This window comes from Zonotrichia leucophrys, chromosome 1 (assembly GCF_028769735.1).
Source record: "Zonotrichia leucophrys gambelii isolate GWCS_2022_RI chromosome 1, RI_Zleu_2.0, whole genome shotgun sequence".
NCBI lineage: Eukaryota > Metazoa > Chordata > Aves > Passeriformes > Passerellidae > Zonotrichia > Zonotrichia leucophrys.
In genome coordinates, this window is record NC_088169.1 from 19,079,652 (window position 1) to 19,095,732 (window position 16,081).

General features: G+C 39.3%; 1 long non-coding RNA gene across 1 annotated transcript; it reads right to left on the bottom strand.

Moving 5' to 3' along the window:
- Positions 1–504: 504 nt before the first annotated feature.
- LOC135445845 (uncharacterized) lies at positions 505–6,066 on the bottom strand. Its single transcript, XR_010439613.1, has 3 exons — positions 5,969–6,066; positions 1,292–1,354; positions 505–568 (listed from the first exon to the last, which is right to left on the bottom strand). It is a non-coding gene; the product is annotated as an uncharacterized LOC135445845 (long non-coding RNA).
- Positions 6,067–16,081: the final 10,015 nt, after the last annotated feature.

Consider the following 16,081-nt stretch of genomic DNA (forward strand, 5'->3'; position numbering starts at 1 on the left):
GCAGTCATGCTGACTTTGTAGGACTCAAGGGATCATCTTTTATATAATCTCTGTGTTTGATTGCCCTAAAAATTTTTAACAGAGAGAGCTGGAATCGGAGCTATCTATAGTTGAAACAACAGGATTATTTAGACATTATATATGTTAAAATAGAGTTATATCTGTTGAAACCTGAAATATTCCATGGTCCTTGTTCCATGCTCCTTTTAGAAAGGATATTGCTGAAACCCACAGTACCTCCATCAGAGTTCTGAAATAGCTTGGGTTTGGAATTTCTACCCCCAAATCTACTCTCCTTAGAGAATATAGATATATGTTTGGAAAGGGTCTGTACTTGACCAGATCTACTTAGCATAGTACAGTAGATTTTATTTATAAATATCATTCTTTTAGAAAGCTCTTTGTCTCAGGAGAACTGCATATTGTTCCGTTAATAACTTTCTCCCCTTCTGATATATTTTTGTGGGAAAAAGAAAGAACATGGTTTTAAGTTTTCTGACTTACCTATGGTAAATTCCTGAAGATGATGGACCATTTTCTGCTGTAGGAGACAGCACTGGCAGCACTGCTAATTAAAGATAGAATAGCATAAAAATTAGTACCAACCCAAATTGAGAAAAGAGCATCAGTCTGTCAGCAATAATAAATGAAGTCTTGCATGTGGCCTGCTCTGTCAGTTGTAGCATCATCTGGAATATTGCACATTCATCAGGTACTTTTTCATGACCTTGGCAGAAAAAGTAATAAATGGAAATGAGGAGTCTGTGTGCCTCTATCCAGTAATGATTTCATGTACCTACACGCAATGCTGATGGCTTAGATCCTACAGCAGCCCCAGCAGGTCAGAGCAAATCCTGCAATGTATTTTCTGAGCCTTACTGCTCATTTTTCAGACTGCTGCTAGCTCTTACTACATGGAAAGGAAATTGCTGATAATCTATTTCTGGTATGATTAATCTTTGGGGCTTACTTCAGATTCCTTTTTGCAGGCCATAATTTGTCTACTCTCAGTATGTCCTCAGGAATTCTTAAATTAAGGAGCCCAAAGTTTATATGTCTGCAGTATTGTCAGATGTTACCTTTTTGCCCATTAATGTCTTTTGAAGATCTTGATTTCTAGCCAAATATCTGACAGTGATGCTTCTATCCCACTTTTGGAAATAAATTGATTAGACTCCCTTAGGGTCCTGAAAAAAAGCCTCTTATCTTATGTCAGTTTAATTTCTGCTGTATCCATTTGTGTTAGTGCTATGTGAAAGAAGACTCTTATTCTAATGCTTGTTTAGTTTACCTTTTTCTTAATTTTTTGTTGCTCTTCACAGACTTCTTCAGAATTTATCTTAAGACCAGTAATCTGGAAATTAGAAAACAAGATCTAAAAACTTATTTATCTTAATCTTGCATCTTGTCAAAGCATAAACCACAACTATTACCGTGAGTTAAGCTTATGTCAGAGGCAATTTTAAGAGGAAAATTGTGCAAGAATCAAAAAGAATAGGAAGAAGAGAAGAAGCTACTGAGTGTAGCACTTGTTGTCATCTGCAGGGATGACAATTCAGCTTCCAGAAAAGTAATTTTTCTTTCTTTTATTTGTACAGATCCTTTCAGTTTAAATAAAATGGTGATTTGCTGAAAATTGATACTGACAAAAGTATAATGATTTAAAAGGTCTATGAAAGGCAAGTTAATGCAGCTGGGCTGTTTAATCTCTTCATTCTGGTCACTCTGTACTCAAATGTAAAATGTTTATCTCTACCTCTGCCTTATTTAGGAAATGTGTGCATTATTGCATTCAAAGATGGCTATTTGTCAATCAGATACACACCTCATGATAGCTGCAGTTATTTATCGTGCGTATTACAATGATGAATAAAGGAACATACAGTTAACTCCACTATAACCAGTAACTCCAGTAACTTCCTTTTTCATATAAGAAAAGAAAGTAATAATCTACAGAAATGCATTTAGTACCCTTTTGGTGTGGTAGTGGATGCATTTCCCTTGTCAGGAGCAGTAATGGTCCATAGATATGTATGGAAGTGAAAGAAATAGCACAAGTGGAAATGTGTTTAGAGGATTCATCTAGTGGTAGGGGTCTGTTTGTCCATCTTTAAATGGGTTCATTCACAGCAATGCAAAGATTAGGAATCCCCAAAAGTGATGTTTAAAAATACCCTGTGTCTAACTAAGCAAGACATAGAGCTGAAACAAATTAATCTGCAAGGAAAATAAACTAATAGGCCTTGAAGTAACTGAAAATACAATGACTAAAGAAAACATAGTAAGGAATAGAAGTATAGAACTTGCTATGTTTGATTGCACTGTAAAAAAATTGCAGTCCTCACACTGCAGTTCCCAGTGGGTTGAGGCAATTCCCAGCTTTCATTTTGCTTTGCTATTAAAACTCTTCCTTTATATCTCAGGTCTCTGGCCCCATTTTCTATGATGAAACAAAGCCACTAACCAATTGATAACTCTGCCAAAATGTGACTTTCTTCCAGTGAGGAGCTTTGTATATGGCTTTTCAGAAGTGAGAACTCTCAAGAGTTCTCAAAGTACATTCAATTGCCACAATTGCTTTAAATAGGTACAGTAAGTCAATAAATTAATTTCCAGATGTTACTTAAATAATAAGATCCAAAACCATAATATCTCCCACACGTATGAGTAGTGTAAACTGGACTGAGAAGGACCCAGGAGGTCCTTATGGAGTTCTGAGTATTCCTGAAATGCAGTGCTAGCAGCTGCACTGCTGTGTGAGTGCAACAGAGCAGAGTCTGCTGGCCAGCACCTCAAATAAACAACAGCCAGTCTCACAGGACAGCTGCTTTGCTCTGTTTTTTTCTGTGCTTCCATGGCAACACAACCTCAGCTGCAGCCCTCCCTCCATGCTGACATAAAACAAAGTGCATTCACAATTCTTGGCTTGCTAAGAGCCTGCTCTGTGCAAACCTTCACTCTGTGCACACCTTCACTCTGTGCAAACCTTCACTCTGTACACACCCTCACTCTGTGCAAACCTTCACTCTGCAAACCTTCACTCAGTGCACACCTTCACTCTGTGCACACCTTCACTTTGTGCAAAACTTCACTCTGTGCACACCCTCACTCTGTGCACACTTTCACTCTGTGCAAACCTTCACTCTGTGCACACCTTCACTCTGTGCACACCTTCACTTTGTGCAAAACTTCACTCTGTGCACACCCTCACTCTGTGCACACCTTCACTCTGTGCACACCTTCACTTTTGTGCAAAACTTCACTCTGTGCACACTTTCACTCTGTGCACACGCTCACTCTGTGCAAAACTTCACTCTGTGCACACCCTCACTCTGTGCACACCTTCACTCTGTGCACACCTTCACTTTGTGCAAAACTTCACTCTGTGCACACTTTCACTCTGTGCACACGCTCACTCTGTGCACACCTTCAGCCTCCCCCTGCAGGAGCTCCCTGGCAGCACCCCTCTGTGTAAAGGGTAATGCTCTGAGTGCCAGACACTGGGTCTGTCCCCTGTCTCTGATCTTCCTCCTCGCCTGCTCTTCCCTGTTCTCCTTTTGCTACGAACAGACAGTTTTGTGAGAAGCTCAATTTTCTTCCCCCACTCCTGAACCCACCACATTCCCCTGCCAGGGGTGCTGTGCTCAGTCTGTGCCCCCAGGATTCCTGCTCAGAGGCAGGAGCAGCACACACGATTTGCCCTTTGCCTCTTCCCTGTGTAAGTTTCAATCCCCCAATGGAGGGGCTGAGCAGGGCTCTTGTGTTACCACAAGCTTTTAGTGGAAGCACTCATTTGCTTGGAAGGTAACTGCAGGAAGTGAAAAACACCTCTGGTATTTCTCCCAGATAATTATAGTCCTGGCTAGAAGGCTACAATTGCTTGAGATTCCAGAATTCATGAATGCCTCAGGAAAACTTATACCAAGAATCATGGGTGGTAAATCCTAAATCCTCTTGAGTTCAGCCTCAATTTTTACAAGGCAGAATTGTGGGAAGAGAAGCATTCAGCTTTAGAGAAGATTTTGGGGATATCATGTGAGTGTGTGATGACCTCTCATATGAGGCTGATGCCCTAAGCCCTCATCTTTGAGGTGGCCACAAGACAGAGTCCCTGATTAGTGTGAATCACCAGGACACTTGATGCTTTCATATTCTTTCCACGGCCTCTCCTAAAGACACAAATTTCACTCAAATTAAAAAAGAAAAAAAGACAAAAAATCAAGAAAATGAGGAAGTTTCCAGGAGTGGTTGGGTGATCTCTGAGGTGGCCACAAACAGAGTCCTGATTAGTGTGAATCACCAGGACACTTTGATGCTTTCATATTCTTTCCACGGCCTCTCCTAAAGACACAAATTTCACTCAAATTAAAAAAGAAAAAAAGACAAAAAATCAAGAAAATGAGGAAGTTTCCAGGAGTGGTTGGGTGATCTCTGTTTCCTTTCTGCTCTTGATTTCACCAAAAGTTGCATGAGTCTGTTCAAGTACCCATGAGACATTTTTAGCTCATTACTAGAGTAGCAAAACACATTCCTCCCACTTTATGAGCTTTCACCCTACAGACTACATGAATACCTTTTGGAATATGATATTGTGGCCATATTCTTAAGGAAAATATCCTTAACTTAAATTTTTTCCCATAATGTAATATTCTACTATTCATTGATGCATTGTGTAACAGATTTATGCAATTAACTTGCTATTAAACATGGAAAGCCAAAAAAGCATTCCTTCCTCCTCATATGCCACTATCCTACTTCATGTCTGTCTTTTCCTTGTTTGTGCAAGAAGCTGCTTTTTGGGATGCCAGCAGCATTTTTGAGCGACAAGAGGAGTCTGAGACTCTTGTGCTGGAATTCTTTCTTTGGGAAGCACCATCAACATTCCTGTGTTTCCTGGTGAAGGTCCAGCAGCTTCTGAAGGGGCTGCTGAGAATTTGTTGTTTTAAATACTGCAAAATCACAGGATGGGGATAGAGTAGCAATGGGATCTGGACTAGCAGTATGATTCACCTGTTCTAAAGCAGCTGTTATGGATTTTCTACAAGTCACAACTGCTTCCAGTGTTTGTTCAATTACTACTACACACAGCTTGTTCTGCTCTGCTTTTGATGGCTTCTGCTATGGTCATCTGATAAAGTTTTTACATTTTAAATATGCTAATGTTCATATCATGCTCTATGAGTTCTTGTATTATTTCTGTTTTTTGGCCTCAAGGATGAGAATTTTGGGGTAGAGTAGGTTTTTTAAAGTGAGGATTAAACTTTCAGAGATCCGAAACATGACAATTGTAAAGACCAATTAATATTAATATGTGATTTTTCTCCTAGTCTCCACAAGCAACATGACTTAAGCACAATAAAGCAGTTTCTAAAAATTAGAATCACCAGATTAAAGCAGAGATTTTTTTTACAGCAAGCAAAAAAATTAATCATAGATTTATCAGCTACAGTATCAGTTTTTTTCTACAGTATCAGTTTTTTAATCTAATGTCTAAAAATTGCAGTTTCACTTTCTGACACTGAAAATTTTTGCCCATTGTTTGAACATGACATCAGCTTAGATGAAATATAGCTTCAGAGTACGGGTTGCAATTGTGGGGGAAAATGGAACTATCCTGTTTTTATTTGCTTTTATTATCTTGTCCTCAAAAATAGAGAATTTTTCTTTATATATTCAATGCTATTTCACTTAATGCATGACATCACTGTTTCCAGAGATAATACATTTTTCATTGCTTTTTAGGGCTCTTCTCCAGGCACTTCATGAAAGCCAAAGATATGATCTTTGCACTGGAGAGTCTGAGGGAATGTGAGGGTTTGTGTTAACAGATAAGCTGTACTCCAATTTAAATCATCCTTGACAACATCAAACATCCAGGTGCAACATAATCTGATATGGCAAATTGAAATTGATGTATGAATAAAAGTATCATATATTCAGGTTTTCCTAGTTTGCTTTTTTTCCTTACCCAGAAACCTTTTGAAGCTTTTTATGAAGTCTGCATATGTGCTGTGAGTCCATTTATCCATTGACACAGAGCTGCCTGGTCAGAGGGATCCTGCACAGATTGCAAAGTCAGCAGTTTTAAAACTGCACCATTTTTATTGCAATGGTGCAACTGCACAGGCAGAGGAAGCTGCCAGGGGCAGATGTAAGCTGAGAGCCAGTTAAGGTATGAATGGACAGGAGAGAAGTTACCTGTAAAGCACAAGCTGCTGTCTGTGTTCTTGGCCCCACACAGCAAACACAGAGCTGCTTTTCCTTGCTGACCATATTCATGCAGGCCCTACTGATGTTATTTCACAGCTGTTGGAGTGTCCAGGTGCCCTGTAAGAGCCTCTCCCCAGCCATGGATGCTGCTTTGCAGAGTGTCACCTGCTTGCCCAGTGGAAGTTCAGACCTGAGGATAAGCTGCAGCCTCCTAACATCATTAAGATCACTCTCCTCATTTGCAGAGCTATTTCCTGATTTCACAGACCACACATTGAAAGCCTCTGCCATAACTTAACTTGCCTAAGCTGTACTGAACCTTACTGAATATTTCCAGAGCTGTTCCCCTTTCCCCACAAACACAGGAAATGCTATAGGACATAACAACACGTGTATTTCTGTGCCTGGTGACAATGCTGCTTAGAGCCGAGAGCCAGGGCAACTTTCTCTGTCTTGCTTTAGTTGTAACTTTCTGGTTTGCCCCTTTCCATTGCTTCCCAGTTCTCTGGTAAGGGAGAAGCCTTTGACTTGGCTTGTTAGGGATCAGATGCATTTCAGGGAGCTTCAAAGAATTAGGAATCTTCTTGCATTTGTTTATGGCACTGAAATCTGAAAGTCCGAGCAGCAGCCAGACACTTGCCACATGAAAAAATACATTCTAAGAAGGCAACAGGATGAACACTACCCCATTGCAACTTAGTTGCAACTTTCTCTTGCTACTTTCATTATTTTCCTGTTCCTTGGTAACTTGTCCATTAGATACTGTTCTCCTGCTCTTGCTCAAGCCAAGCTAGTTTGCCAAGACAAGTCAGTGCACAGTAAATGAAGCTGTGAACTTAATGACTGTCTAGACATCTTATGCTATTTCTCTGCCTGAACACCTACAGAGCATTGTATGAAGCACCTTACCTTAGAACATACAGAGAGCTGCTCCAAGGCTCCAATGGATAACTGGCTGTAAATCCAAACAATTCTTTATCTGTATTTTATCTTTACTATGTGGATAAGCCAAAAAATAATACTTCTCTAAGAACTTGTGAGCTTAACAAAAATTAAACATCCAGGTCATGACTAGGAAATTCAGCTTTTCTGCTATTTTCAATATGATCTCTAACTGTAGTATGCTACAGGTAAAAACCAGTACACGGGTGGAATTAGCTGCATATACATTGTGGGAGCATTTCTCAAAGGTGCATCCTCTAAAAATCCAAATTTTTAGCAACACCAGCAACAACCAGTGCCCAACAGCTCTCAGAGAGACCCCTTTGACTGTTCTTTGGGCTTTTATGCTTGAGCCATCAGTTGGAAGTTTGTATAACATACTGTAATGCTATATTCAGTTAATGAGAGCTGGCCCGTACCCACACAATTGTAGGTTATCATTTCTTGTTCTGATGTCTTTCAAAAAGGGAATTTGAATTCAAATGGGTCTGAAGATTGAAAGAACTTGAAAAACTAAGTATGGTTTCAGAATGTAGAGCTGCAACTTGAAATATTTTTTAAGGTGCATCATGTGGGTTTTATATTTTGTGGTTTTGCTGACATGACTCATATTTGCCTGACCTCCTGCTTAGGCACAGAGATCTCAGATTGTGACATGCCTGAAGAATATTCAGCTCCCACTTTATTAAACTCATCCAAATCAGATTCAGGGACTACAAGTTATCACCATGGTTGTCTGACAAGATTTTGACTTTTTAAAAAAATTATCTTTTATTTTACTGTCACTTCTAATACAACTCAGTTTCTCTCCCTGTAAAATAGCTATAACTGTGTCTGTTCTACAGTAGCTACCCTGACTTTATCCTGATGCCTGAGGAAAAAAAAAAAAAAAACTGAAATGGAAAAAGTGTACAAATTTGAATTTAAATAGTACAGACAATCTGAATATAAAATTGATCTCTGGTTTTTATAAGTGCCATTATTCATTATGCCACTGGATATACCTTAAACTATTTCAGTGTATTAAATTCTCTTTGAATACTTCTGAAGTCTCTAATACAATATTTCTTAAAAATCCTCTTTGTTGCACGGTGGATAAACATCAGACTTAGCCTGCCAGTCTTAGTGGCACTGCTTGCCATAGGTTTGGATGGAGAGGAAGTAACTGGATGTTCTTATTTTGTGCAACTCTTTCAGCACTCTGGTGTTCAAGCTGTGGTTGCGGGAATTCCAGCACACAGCAGCTGTTCCCCTCACCGTCTCTCCTTGAAAGGTGTTTTTACCGAAACAAAAGGTAACACATTGTCCTCACCGTATTTTAAATATCCTTTTTAACCATGCTGTGTGCTGTGTTAAATTTCCCAGCTGTGAAAAATCTGCACATTTAGTTGCCTACAACAGGTAACTCTCACAGCTGTGGAAAGGGAGAGAGAGCACAGGGAAAGGATTAACAGAAGTATGGCATAGAGAGATCAAAAGGAACTTGTATTATAGACTCCAAGGGCAAAAAATTATAGATATTTTGTCATCCTGAAAGAAGTATTTTGGATGCTGCTGCTTGTCAAGCTCAGTGCTGCAGCAGAGCCCTCATAGGATCATAGAATGGTTTGGGTTGGAGGGGACCTTAAAGAGCCTCATGGGCAGGGACACTCCAATTTGCTCAGGACACCATCCAGCCTAGCCTGGAACACTCCCAAGGATGGGGCATCCACAGCTTCTCTGAGCAACCTGTCCCAGTGCCTCATCACCTGCAGAGTAAAGAATTTTTTTTCTAATATCTAATCTAACCCTGGTGTTTTTCCAGAACCTTACTGGTACTTGATAAAGAGGCAAACCATCAGGTTGCAGTGATTCCATGCTTGCATGGTGCTTCAGCACACTGTAGCTTCTCAGAGGAGATGGTTTAATACCCAATATTGTTTAGGGACCCATGATAGCTTATCCTTCACCACTGTTTTTACAGATGCTTTCTAAGATAAGTTGATATCAACTGCTCATTCTCCAAGTGTTTTCTGAAGAATGGCTTCGGAGTTCTCTTAGCATGAGAATATAGTTTCTGTTTTCAATAGAAATCCTCAAAGTAAATCCCAACAATTGGAGGAAAGGGCTGAGCAATTCTCTGTTTATGAAAGTCAAGTAGCTGTTTGTGTGAGGCTGCTTGTTGGTACGTGTCCCACTAGAAATGGTTACTGCTGCTGCCAACTTTTGAAGAGAGCATCTATGCAGTTATCTAATACAGATTTCTGCTGAATATGTAATTTTCCTTTACTGCATTCTGTTTGACACTAATGAAATCTGAAGACATAGCCATGTGAAATTCAGGAGGGGTGGTCTGCACAGGAGCACTCTATAAATATAAGGAAATCAGCTGAATATATAAAGTCAATACATCTAAATTACTCTATCTGAGACTCCTCTTTACAAAATTTCATCTTTGAGTAGAGATATTTCAGTTTACTGCAGACTAAGCTAAATGGTAAAATTACTTTACAACCCTGTGTAACAGGCTATAATTTAGGAAGTGTGAAAAATATCCTCTTGTGATTCTGGTTACACTTAACTAAAAAATTCCTTTCTGCAACTATTTTCCTCCATTAGCAGCCAAAGGTTACTGCCTTCATCCATTCAATTGGTGCAGGTTCAGTGAGCACTCTCTGACCTGTTTCAATATAAATTTAGGCAAACCACATTTGAGCTTTTTTTTTAAAGGGATGTAATTTGCATCAAAGCTTTGAAAAAGCTGTTTACTGGCTCAATTGGTAGAATAACATTTATATGATACAGCATCAATCAGTGGCAGAATAAATTTAGAGCCAATGTAAATGAAGGTGATTTTCTTCATCCTGGGCAATTCTTGGGTTTTTATTGGCAAAGGTCATGTTGGACCAGAATCTAATGCAACTTCTCTTTACCATTTACCAAAATCTCTGAATTAGATCTTGTTTGGATTTTCTTGGAAAAAAGCACTGTTGCATTACTACATTATTTTACAAATTAACTGAGCTCTTATGACTTTTTCTCCAGAATGTGATGCCAGTCTGCTTTGCTGCTTCATAGATTAGGATAATTAGCTTTTAGTGCAGTTTAATTCACTGATTGCTAACAGCAGAAATTATACAGTAGATTTTTTGATGCACGACCATTCTTCAGCTAGACTGTGACCACAGCCTTGCTTAAATCTGGTTATATTTCCCAGCCAGTTCTTCTGCTGGGATCTCTTCTGCTTTAGTCAAACAGACTAAAAATATATTCTCTTCCCTGAGACATATTGTTTGTCTAAGAAAAGAGGCATGTACATGCAGACCAGGACACTAATTACATTTATTAATAGTCACATTATACTTTCTAGTATAGCCAAATATGGCCATATGATGGAAAAGTACAAAACTGTTTTTATTTATGTACTTTGCAAGAGGTGAAAAAATGATCAAGTATATTTTCCTCACTAAAAAAGATGGAAACAAACTTTTAATTCTTCTACTATTAGTGTCTATAATTTTCATTAGGAGAGAACACACGTGGCTCATTTTGTACTTCCCTTGAAATCACTTGTTTGTTATATCAACATAGCAATGTGGCCAGTAGGTGGCAATACATATTTAATTTAGGAAAGGAAGGCAAGTCTCCAGCTCTAGTTATGGCACTCATGCTGGCTTTGAGCCTTACCAAGTAACTCCGTCCTCAAGAGCCTTGCCAAGTGTTTTGTCAGCTTTGTAGTTGAAGTACCTGCTGTGCAGGCAGGCAATTATTTGTCAGAGCAGTCAGACCTAGGACTAAATTTAAGTTCTAGTCTCCTATTCTTCCATGTATTCTATGTCTCATTAGGAAATTCTGAATGTTTTTCCTTGTATTACATAGAAATTTTGGATGTATTCTAAAACTACTGTGAGCAAATACTTTCCCAAGGACTCTTTTCCTATAGCATATATAGCTTTTGTACGTGTTTTGAGAGAAAGAAAGCTGTTGATATGCATTTGTGTGCATACTGGGATTACAGATACAATATCATCTACAATATAAAATTAATTTTATTTTCAATGGGTGATGCAGAGTGCTGTTTTCTCTAGGATATAAAGAAGGAAGGACTTGTATACAGTCCTTAATACTGGTAAGAGTATAACAGCTGTAATGCTCAAGAGGGCTTAGTATAGGGTCATGAAGAGTTTTCTCAGATTAATGAGACATTGCTCTTATAAAGCATTATGTCCAGATATTTTGGCAACACTGCTGTCAGTAGCTGCTCAGAAGTGTATGTAAAAAACCCAAAAGGTCTGGTCCTTGAGTTGTCAATTGATTAGCTTTGTTTTCTGAAAACAGATGTCAGGTGGCTCTGCTGTTCAGACCAACTGTTCAGCATATCTTCAGCCAGAAATTTAATATGAGGTGAGAAGGACCAGAGAGAAGAGGGTAAACAAGAGGCAGATGGTCCATGTGTGAAAATTGCAATGCCAAACAGTGGATTAAGATGCTCTTTTAAAAAGCAACTTCACAACCTGAAAGCAACTGAGAAAAGTTACATTTCCACTAGCTAAAGAGTGAGCAAATTTAGTCTGCTCTCCATCAGAACATCTCCCATTTGTTGAACTGCTTGCCTAAAAAGTGACCTAACAGCAGTTGATTTCTGTTCTGTAAGCAGAGGGAAGCATAAACGCACCACCTCTCTGCATGGCTCTGTCAAGCCAGTCACCAGACTGATCATCTCTGGGTCAGAGCTAAGAAGCAGGAGACCTCTAAGAAACATGTCCAAGCAGAGAATAAGTGAATCCTCATCTGAGGATTTGGGGCAGGGTAATAGAGAATTGTGTTAGGGTACTGTTACCATCCTAAATACACCTGATACCAAGTTATAGCAAAATGAACTAGCACAAGTGGCACAACTACTTTTTCCCACACAGTGTGGGTAAGAGCGGGCAGATGTAGGGTGTTCATGTGTAGGGACACAGCAAATGCAGTTACATATCAGGAAGGCACAGCAGGTAAGGGCTTCTATTCTTCATTCCACTACAGACTTGTGAGCTATTGACCTTAGTACAAATTCAGCTGGTGGAGAAAAGACCTCTATATACTTCATTTCCAATGGCTTTTACTGTGTTTCAGTGTTGTCATCTTCTTGCAGGGGTTCCATACCATTGTCTCCTTATCACAAAAGTTTCATACTTTCTTGGTGTTTCTTGTGGGCAGCTGCTCAGAGCACCAACTCTTTCTTCTCCACAAAGCAGCCAACCAACTCCAGTTCCCTTCTCAATAAGCCACCCCACTCTTTTATAGCCCTCTTCTTCTCATTGGTTACAGCTGTGGCCTGTTAAAGTCAGGCCTGTTCCTAATCTTTGATAATTGGCCCAGCTGCAACTCCTTAGGGGTAAGGTTAATTTCTACACTATCTTTATTTTCTTATATTCCATCCCCCTCCATTTCAGTACTTGATAGTACTGGAATATATGTAAATCTTGGTATCTCCTGTCACTCAAGTGAACTCTCTTTTACTGTGTCCCTGAATGAACAGATGATTTGGGACTTTACTGGTGACTGGTGTCCGCAGCAGTAGAACAGGGAACTCCAGGCCTGACCTTAATGTGGTGCCAGATTGTGTTGGTACAAGTTCCTGTTCTATCCTTGGGAGTTTGCATGCTTGGATTCACACTTGGCAAAGCTCTGGAGAAGTGACAGTGTACACAAGATTGCAGAGGATGAAAGAAGATCTTTATTAAGTGCATGGCACACTGTCTAACCAGGATGAATGTCAGTGTAGGCTGGTGAACTAGAGGTAACAGTCCTGACCATGTCTTGGGCACCTAGTAGCAGAATGGTCTCAATGCATGAAATTTTTTTTTTAGAATTCACATTTTTAGTGGTCCTAAGGAATGCAAAACCCCTCTGTTTAAGGCATTTAGGCATTTTTGAGACTGCAACTGTTCATTCAGGTTTTGCCTATGAAAGTATAAGGTGTTTGCTTTTTAAATAAATCCCTTTGTATGTTTCCTATGGGTAGCAGTTGACTGATGGTGCATTTTTGCTCCCTTGTCACACTAATGCTCGAAGAATTTAATTTTGAGCTATTTGTGCTACAAAGAAAAAAACAAAAATGGGTACTCAATTCTGCGTCTATTTTGCTAAATAAAACAGGACCACATTTACAGCAGATTTTTAGCAAAGATTTTGTTCCATTAAAATGCCCAAAGGTATGTCCCATTTAAAAAAGTTTTCTTATTCTAAGTCTTTAGAATTAAAAATTAAAGGGAATAGTTTATGGGTTACAAGGAAAAGCAAGATGTGTAAAGACAGTAGCAGATGTGCTCTTATGCTTAAAGTGAAGATTTAAAAAATTCTTTCAGCAAGTGCAGTCAGGAAAAATTCATCACTTCATACACATACACTGTGGGCACTGAGTCAGAAACAGTGAGTAATGACATCAATATATTTGTCTTAAAAAATGTTTGGTATGAACACACTTTCCTTTCTGTATGCTTCACAAATCCTGAAAATGCAGCTCTATTTTGGATTTTAATTTCTACCAATGAACTGCCTTGTCTCAGTACAATCTAATAATTCATGCCATAAGGCATTGCCATGCTGAAAGAGAGGATCAGGTTAGACTCATTAAAGGCCCTAGGCTGAGATATAGCACCCTCTCCAAACCTCTCTGGTCACTTATTTCACCTCCTGCTGCTGGAGGGCTGTTCAGTGCAGGCACACTAAGCCTGTTTTCACTGGAGACACAGGAGGCCAATTCACTGCCCAGATTCCCCAGTCAGCCACGTGCTTTCTGTGTGAATCCAACCAAGTCATGCCCAGACCCTCCAACACTCAGAGGAATTTCTGCCATGTAGGAGTTGGGCACATCACTTTGTTTGAGCTGTAAAATATCTGTGTTTCTGGTCTCTCCCCATGCAACTGGAATTTGAAAACAAAACAAATAAACAAAACAAAGTCTTTCCCATTTCATATAGAAACAACAACAACAAAAAAAATCTGAGACCCTGACATATTGTAGTGATTGAAATCTGAAGCCATCATAAAAAGGAACACCCAAGGGAGTATCTATGTGGAAAACAAATATAAGGCCAAGATCTTCTATCTTAGCAAAAATCCTGCCTGGAGTATATATATAATAACTGGAAGCCTAGTTATTAAAATTCAGGGATAAGAGTGGACTGACCCAAGCAAGGGCAAATGGTTGCTATCATCTCATACACATGCTCAAAGCTCCTCTTACAGCTCAGCCCCTGCATTAGCAGAGCAGTAAACACTATGATTCCCAGGGAAGAAAACTGAGGTGTAGGTTAAGGTTTCTCTGCCCAGATTTATCACTTGAGTTACTTTCCTAGGGTAACTGCCTCATATAAGATTAGAATGTAAATATGTAAATGAAATAGAAAATCTTTAATAGCGAGGCTATTTCCCTAACAAATCCAAAGGGAGAAAAGCTCTATAACCTCTATGTAATTGATTTCTTGTATGCATAAAGGAATTCCAGATTCTTTTCTGTTAGCTGCTTAGTGAGTTTATTCACTGGTCAGATAGGATTGATTATGCCTTAGCATTAATTGTCTTGACTAACATTTATGGATTTATTTGTTTTAAAATGTACTTTTACTCACTCCTTGGCTTCCAGTCCACACTCTCTCCTAAACAGAAGAAATTTGAGTTGCATACTACTAATGTATTGCAAGTTACAGCAGTTCTAACAAAGGTTTTGCAATGCCCACAAATCTGAAGGTAGTGCAAGAAGGTAAATCCTAGAATTACAGAATAGTTTGAGTTCCAAGGGACCTTTAAAGGTCATCCAGTGTAACGCCCCTGCAATGAGCAGGAACCTTTACAAGATGATGTTGGTCAATAAATACCTTATTCTAGCAGAATGAAGAAGAAATCATCCATCATTAGAGGAGCAAGAAGAATATATTGTTTACAAGCACGTAAATGGATGTATGGAGACTTGGTTCTCAGCTGTGTGTGCTGAGCACCAGTCAGCGCCAGTCACACTGCCCACAGTGCTCTCACTGCAGCAGAGACACCCAGGCACCTCTGTCTCACTCATTCTGTAATGTTAACTTCCAGATGCTGCAATTGGAGGCAAATTCCATCACATTGAACATGCTTCAGTGAATTAGCCATCTAATTGAATACAAAAAGGTTTTCTTCCATCAAACAAACAAATGTGGTCACTACTGTGGTCATTACCATGGTCCTTGAGCATAAGATGCTGCAGTCATACAACAGCCATTGGCCAGGGAGAGTCCAGCTGAGCTCCTACTGACCCCTTCTTTCCATGTATGCTTCTCTGGAAGAAGAAATCCATTCAAAAGAGGCATTTTGTGTCCATTTGCAGTATGTTGCACAGACATTGGCTGCTGTCTTATCATGTGTTTAACACTTCTAAATGAAAGAAAAGAACAGGCTTGACTGTTTCTTCACTGGCAGTCTCCTTCTCCTATCTGCCTCCCTGGCTATGATGATATCCTGGATGAAGCTGCTCATAAGCAGATTGGACCTGAGCATGTCCATACTCTTGGTCACAAAACTAGGTTCAAAAATCCCCCCCAAAAATAGATAGATTCCAAATATCCCTGTTGTACTTCCTTTCTTTTGCTTATGTTTAAACCAGACTTTTGGAAATATGATATGTCTTTAAGCAGTGGCTCAGGGTATGTAATTTTCCCACATAAGTAGCCTAACAGTATCATACAGAACATACTCAAATCAACAGAAGCTTCACTGCCAGTGCCTGGCTTATTATATATTTTGATTGCTTCTACCTCTCAACCAGGAAATATGAATGTGTCTCTGCTGAAAAAGTATTTGGTGTTCAATAAACTTTTCAGTTCAAGAAAACCCATCTGTCTTTATTTCATCCGCCTTTGCCACTGAAAGAGAGAATTAAGTTTCAGTTTTCAAAAATCTGACTATGTGGCTTGGATTGCAAAACAGG